The 7,259-nt window shown below is 45.9% G+C and overlaps 1 long non-coding RNA gene across 1 annotated transcript; it reads right to left on the reverse strand.

Annotated features, from left to right (window-relative positions):
• Nucleotides 1–1,570: 1,570 nt before the first annotated feature.
• On the reverse strand, nucleotides 1,571–6,945 carry LOC144165084 (uncharacterized). Its single transcript, XR_013321348.1, has 3 exons — nucleotides 6,747–6,945; nucleotides 5,107–5,380; nucleotides 1,571–1,673 (listed from the first exon to the last, which is right to left on the reverse strand). It is a non-coding gene; the product is annotated as an uncharacterized LOC144165084 (long non-coding RNA).
• Between the last annotated feature and the right edge of the window lie 314 nt (nucleotides 6,946–7,259).

A 7,259-nucleotide genomic window follows, 5' to 3' on the forward strand; every position in this document is an offset into this window, starting at 1 on the left:
CAATAGCAGAGAAAATATTTTTTGCTTGGACAGTGTGCTAAGTTTTGGCAGGCCTACGACGAATGTGATAAATTGAGATAAAAGCTCTGCACGCCACTACTGTGACCTGCTGAGGCCATAACCGAAAGAAAAAAAAATCCGCGCCTCTCGGCCTTGTCAATGTGGATGTGAAGCGAAGCTGTAAATCACACCCACAATAATTATACATGCGACGTTACTTAAATTAACACACGTGGATCTACTTAGTGAAAGCGCATCCTTAACCACATCCTTTATTACTTCGATGCAATATTCTTTGCTAAGGTTAAAGTTTAACGATCAATTCTCCTCCATCTGTGCCACCGCCGCCTTTGGCGAGGAAATCAGCGGTAGAGTTCGAGGCGAAGTCACACGCTATGCGTTTGTGTGACCTTCCTTTAATTTTGATAACCCATTGCGCATGCGTAAATCGCACCCACAGCAGCTGGACGTGCCGTCGGCGGGGTGAGATTTCGCGTGACGCTATCACGTGGCTTTCAGCGAGAAGGGAGGAGGGAAGCTCTTAGGTAACTGAGTTAGCTTTAATTTTATGAAAAAAGAGTTACCACTCATGTGCTACACCAATACAACTCAACCAACCACCGTTCATGCATCATGGCTTAATTTAGCCTTAGCAAGAATATCTCTTTGAAATAGTAGAGGGTGTAGTAAAGTGCATTTCTGTCTGTTTTCCACGTCTCCGCTTCGGCTCTTAGCTTAATCGGTAAGACAACGGGCTCTCGCTCCGTTTCTATATTCGCTCAAAGTTCAATTCTTGGCGGTGCCAGAAACTTCTTTTATTTGTTCGCGGACGTTTTCTGTTGACACCAACGGCCGCGACAGAACCCTTGAAGGGTACAGATAAAAAGCGTGGAATTAAAACAGTCGCACCACTTTTAAAAATTATTACAAAAGTTTAAGAGACATATGAGTCATTCTTGGTCCAGCCTTGCCGTTTTTTAGCATTTCTAGCCTATCGCGTAATATACAGCGGCGTATAGGAACTGAACATGACTGCTACAGAGCCGCAAAACTTGGGACTATTGGTTAACCCACTTGAATTCAAGAAGCATTTTTTGCTTAAAAAGACGTTTTTATTCTTGGCCCTTGTCCCTATATTTTTCGCCACATTGCATAAAGGTACAATGAAAATAAATAACATCCCCGATGTTGTGGTGCACCCCCCAAGAGAAATCCCAACAGACATTCAGGCTGTTGGACCGACAGCCAATCCGGAAATTCGGCATATCGGTCTGTCGGTCTGATGGCACCCTGTTGGCCTGATGGCAGTCTGTCGGTCTGATGGCAGTCTGTCGGTCTGATGGCAGTCTGTCGGTCTGATGGCAGTCTGTCGGTCTGAATGCAGTCTGTCGGTCTGAATGCAGTCTGTTGGTCTGAATGCAGTCTGTTGGTGAAGCTATAGGTCCGATGACGAGATTGACTTAGGACACATGCTGTGAGGTGTGGAACTGGTTTACAAGTTTGGCAAGTATGTAGGCCTTTTAGCAAAATAAAGAGAAGTTCATTTTGTGCTGCTCACTCATTTATTTGCGCTGCATGTCGCCGTGCTTTTGCGAAAGGTGCTTTCGCACCACTTTAGCCTGGCTTCAGTGGGCTCCGCAGACGCAGCCTGGCCACATAGATCTGAAAAAGAGCTGTAGATAGAGAGAATTAAGGGTTCAATGACCTTGTGAACAAAAGACCATGTGGTAAAAGGGTAACAAATATTGCCAAACAGGTTGCCAGTAAAAAGCAACACTTTGGGGAATAAACTAATACCCTGTAGCATTTTTTCTTGCAAGCTAACCCATGCTGGGCCCGCAGCAAACCATTATTCATGAATGGCATTCAGGCACAATAGAGAGTTTTAGCAGTCCGTCGTTCCGTTGGTTACGTTGTTACAGGGTTGCCGGAACCGGTCTGCGCCTGTGCGCGCGGAAGGGCGAGGAGGCACGGACATGGCGAAGGCAGGCGTGCGGAACTTGATTGACTGATTGATTGATTGTAGGGTTTAACGCGACGACGCAACGCAGGCGATAAGGCGCGCCGTAGTGGAGGGCTCCGGATTAATTTTGACCACCTGGGGATCTTTAACGTGCGCCGAAATCTCGTACATACGGGCGTTTTTGCTTTTCGCCTCCATCAGAAAAGCGGCCGCCGCGGCCGGCGTGCGGAACTAATCCCCCCACTGTGAAGAATGCCTAAGTGCCCAGACGGGTCCCGGTAAACACGCTAGCTACGTACGTGACGGAACAGACGGACTGCTAAAACTCTCACATGTGAGACCATTTATTGTGCCAGAAGTTTCATATTAGGGGATGCTTGCTTTTGCGAAATTATGAGTTAGCTATGAGTTCTGATGCCAGATATCACATGCAATACCTTTCAGGGATGTGACTTCTGGTGTCAGGGCTGGTTTGGGCTTCGTTTTTGCATGGCCCTTGTTCACTACGTTCCGGTGCTACATTAATCTTCTGTGCAGATTGCCTGTTTCGCCAATGTACACTGATTTGCATTCGGCGCACGGAATCTAATAAACAACACCTGGAAGCTTGAAGCGTGAGAGGGGGTCTTTCACGCTGACAATGTCAGAACGTAGCTTGCTAGTGGGCACGTGCACGATGTGCACACTGTGTTTCTTGAAAATGCGTGCAAAAGCTTGATTGATGTGTAGGACGTGAATTGCAGCACGTTTTGACACAGGCCTTGTGGACGCTTCTGCCTGCTAATGTCAATGCGGATTCCTGCTATTCGCCCTCTTAGCTTCTTTTTGAATACAATGCTTTAGGTAGCCACAAGGACTGCATCCAAACGTGCAGTAATTACCTACGTCCCACACATCAGTGAAACTCCCGCACGCATTTTCAAGAAACGCAGTGCATACATCGTGCATGTGCCCACTAGCAAGCTGCGTTCTGACATTGTCAGCGTGAAGGACCCCCTCTCACGTTCCAAGCTTCCGGGTGTTGTTTATTAGATTCCATGCGCTGAATGCAAATCAGTGTACATTGGCGAAACAGGCAATCTGCACAGAAGATTAACGCAGCACTGAAACAAAGTGAACAAGGGCCATGCAAAAACAAGTGCACTGGCAGAGCACCGTGAGAGGACGGGACACGTGGTCGACTGGAACAAGGCGAAATTACTGACAACTGAGTGCAATCTATCTTCTCGATTACTGGTCGAGTCCCTCATCATTCAGACGACGCCCAACATTATCAATATAATGGATGGCAATCCGCACCATATCTATGCAAACTTATTGCACTGCGTAATGCCAAATATATAGCTTCGTTTTCCACGACACATGCTCACCGTGAACAAGCACCAAACCGTTAAATGGGTTTTTTGACTTGGTCAGTGACCTACGTTTCATCATTGCGATAATGCTTTTACCTGCCTACACGGCATTTTGTCAAACACTGGACTACACTACATGAGCCATTGCCGTTCTTAACCTGCACCAGAGTATATAACCTTTCACTACTGCTACGAGATAGACCCATAAACGCACTTCAATATGGCCTTTATATTTAGCTCTTGGAAACATGCATAATTTCACCTTTATGTTGCACCTGCTACAGCAGCAGGTAACATTCCAAAAACATGAAGAAAGAAAAAAACGGTGGTTTAACACGCCAAAGCTACACTCGGGATATGGGGAGCACTGTAGGGGAAGGCTTCGCATTAATTTTGACCACCTGGGTATTTTTGTGCGGACCGAAATATCAAAACACGGGCGTCTTAACGTGTTGCCTCCATCTGAAAAGCGGCCACACCAAGCGGTATCTAACCAACATTCGCCTCCACAGGACACCACCCTAGCCACTGCAGTCAGTTAAACATATGAAATAAAGCAAGCTTTGGAGTGCAAATGAAAATATTAATCACACGTCTTATTTTCCCAATTGATCTACCTTTTGAAATCCACCATGCAACCCCCCTCCCCTACCGGCCTACCAAAACACCTTTGTCTCAAGAGGTAACCAGGCTGTTGTTAATGAAGTAAGTATTTACAATTCGAGACTTGCAACCGTTAAAGTCATGCACTTTGTTTTAGAGATAAGCGACATTAGCCATTTGCAGCACCAGGAGTTAAAATTGTGTTAAGATCTGATTGAAAGCATTGACGGTAGTAGTTGAAAGAAATTGTGTGATAAATTACAACATCATCTGCAAATAGACCTACATGGGAGGATATGCAACATGGAAGATAGACAGGACCAAGCAACCTGCCTGGGGGGACAACAAAGTGGCACGACCAAAAGTATACAGTTACAGTTATTAGGAGAAGTAAACTGCATTTGAGAAGAATGAAAATCTTTCGCTCAAGTGAGGACATTAGGGTGAAGTTTGAAAAGTAGTCTGTGGTGTGCAATGCGATTGAATGCTTTACAAAAATCGAGAAAAACTACCGCAGTTTGTAAGCCTGCGTCAATGGATCAATGTCGATCGTGAACAAATCCTGAAAGTTGTGTTTCTCAAGTAACCCTTGTGAAAACCGTGGTGATATTCGAATGTGATATTGTGATTTTATAAATAATTAGCCACCTGAGAGTGGATGAAACGCTCCCCGACCTTGCATATGGTGCTTGTTAGGGAAATTTAATGGTGAAGTACAGTCTCCTGATTTAAAGATTGGTGCTACCTCGACTATCTTTCAATTATTGAGAATAGTGCCTGTCATGAGAGACTGCGAAAAAAGCGCTGTCGGAATTCTACAGACTGCGGGATGTACTTTCGGTATAGTATGATTAATACCAGTATGATCTCAAGTAGATAAAATTGTTGGCTTACTTAAAATGGAAAGTAGTTCCACACGAGTTTTTGTTGCAAGTTCAAAACCATATCGAAAGATCCTAAATGTTTGCTTGGCTTGATTATATACGAATACTTGCTTCAAAGTCAGTCCAATTTCTCTTTTTGCCCTTTAGTCATCGGCCCCAGATTCTCTTCAATATCTCTGCTAAGCAATGACACGCTCCATACGCACAGCACTGCTTCATGAAAATGTTTCAAATAATCAGAGGCCACAGCTCTGCTAACAGGTATACATCATGGCAGGTTCCACAACATGCAATAACTAACCTGAAAGTACATAATCGGTGGGTGCACCGGTATGGCAGCAGTGCCTGGACCAATGTGTCGAGCAAATGCGCTGGCTTCTGAACGGGTGGTCCAAGCGGCCAGATGATGGATGAAGGAATGACCATTCCTGGCAGCAAAGCGTACAGAGCACCAACGAAAGGCCAGGCAGTACTTGGGTACAGCAGGTGCAGTGTCGGTTGGCCAAGGGAGGCCCTGGCAAAGCTTTTGAAACTGGATTGGAAGGCAGCCGACCCAGGACAGCCAGCAGCAGCACCTGCAGGTGCATAATCTGAGTGTGCTGACACTTGTTGAAATACAAGAAGAGCACACACAAAGCACGAATGCTTACATCAAGTAGATTTTTAATCGCTTAAAGACAGTAACCTCCAAGGCACTAATAAGAACAATCACGGAACACCCCAAGTGAAATTTAGGTCACAGTAACAAGGTATTTAATAGACCCGCAGGTACTGTGAGTGGGGTATGCATGATATATGCAAAGCTCACTGCTGAGCTAATTTGCATGCAACGCATGCTAGCAGCTAATCTGCATCCCTTGCTTTCAATAGGTTCTGGTGTGTGATAGTTGAGGCTCCTCCATTTCAATGTCTGACTTGTATCTGCACGTTCAATTCTCAAATATAAATCGAGTTGAGTGAGTGCCTACAGCTTTCTTGTTAGTCTCTAGAGTATGGCCTGCGGTTTTGCGAAAATGAGAACTTGCGAATTCGCTCAATTTTCTGCACTAATTTAAACATTAAATATGCCTCTGATATCAAGCCCCAGACTTCCCGAGAGCTACTCTGACGGAATCGGCAGGCGCCTCGTAGGCGTTGTGAAATCTCCCCCACTACCCCGAGACAAATCTCTCCCACTACCCCGAGACTATGCTAGCTCCCTGCGAGGCCACATGCGCGCATTTCACCTTCAATTTGCACGTATGTGAATTCTATACCTCTATGAACTCTCAGACGGGCGTCGTCATATTCGTGCCGGACTCGTGAAGCTCGGCAACTTCAGGCGTCGTGAAATCGCCGCACTCGCTCGCTGGCGCGCGGCCCGAACTCTCACCGTTTCCTGCCCTTGCATACTATTTTCTCTCACTTGCACTTTGTAAATTCTCATCTGTTTAACTACACCTCCTGCGTCCTCATCTCTTGCCTGCTTTTCTTCCAGCACAACTCCGCCAGCACCCGGTCGACGCGTACGCTGTCGGGGTGCGTTGGCGAGCGATTTCACGACGCTGTGGCCGAGCGTCACGAGAACAGCAAGCATATCGCGGCCCGAAGAGCGCAAGGTCGCAACGGCGGCAGCCGGTCTCGCGAGCGCAATAGCTGCGAAGCGCAGTGCACGGAATTCGGGTAGGGGGGGAGACTTCACACCACCTACGAGACGCCAGCCAAAGAATCAAGTGTACGCTTTCTTTTTTTTTTTTTTTAGCAGCCGTGTACTACAGCGCGAGCATCGTAGCCAAGGTCTAGCTTCAGCGTAAATTGATGCTGACTTCTGCGGAAACGGTGGACTGGGCGCGAAACAAGTATGCTAAATCACCTAGGCTCTCAGAGTAAATGAGATGGGGGTCTAGTGAACCACTGAACTCGTTCCAACCAAATACAGAATAATAAAAAATGCGTACTTACCCTAGCAAAAACGATGTTTCCAACGTACAATTCTCCTTCACTGTCGTCTTCATCTCGCGGACACGAACAGGCAGCAGGCTTTGTTCGAACGCAATGTCATCCACTTTTGACGCGCACTATTTTATGCGGCGATGATCGGTCTTCCCGGGTCTCCATGTTCGACACACGCGTAGGTTGGAAGGGTAGACATCACCCATAAAGCTTTCATAACTATGATTTAGCTTGAAATAGATAAAACTGAACCAGCAACCACCCGGCACAACACGCCATGAACAAACACACAAAAAGTGAGAGATAGTTGCCAGACTTCAATAGCAGCACCTTTATGTTTGACAGAAATTGTGTTAGTGCTGTAATATTGGTAACTATCTTTCTGATTTCAAAGTCTGAAAGGTGTTTATAACTTGAATTTGAGGTTTTTAAACGCAAAAGGAAATACACATATAGTAACTGACATATATACTGATATTGTAAAGAAGTTTCGACGTTTGTTTTGGTTTTGTTTTCACGGCG

This window comes from Haemaphysalis longicornis, unplaced genomic scaffold (assembly GCF_048455015.1).
Source record: "Haemaphysalis longicornis isolate Haplotype H1 unplaced genomic scaffold, Haemaphysalis longicornis Haplotype H1 scaffold_14, whole genome shotgun sequence".
NCBI lineage: Eukaryota > Metazoa > Arthropoda > Arachnida > Ixodida > Ixodidae > Haemaphysalis > Haemaphysalis longicornis.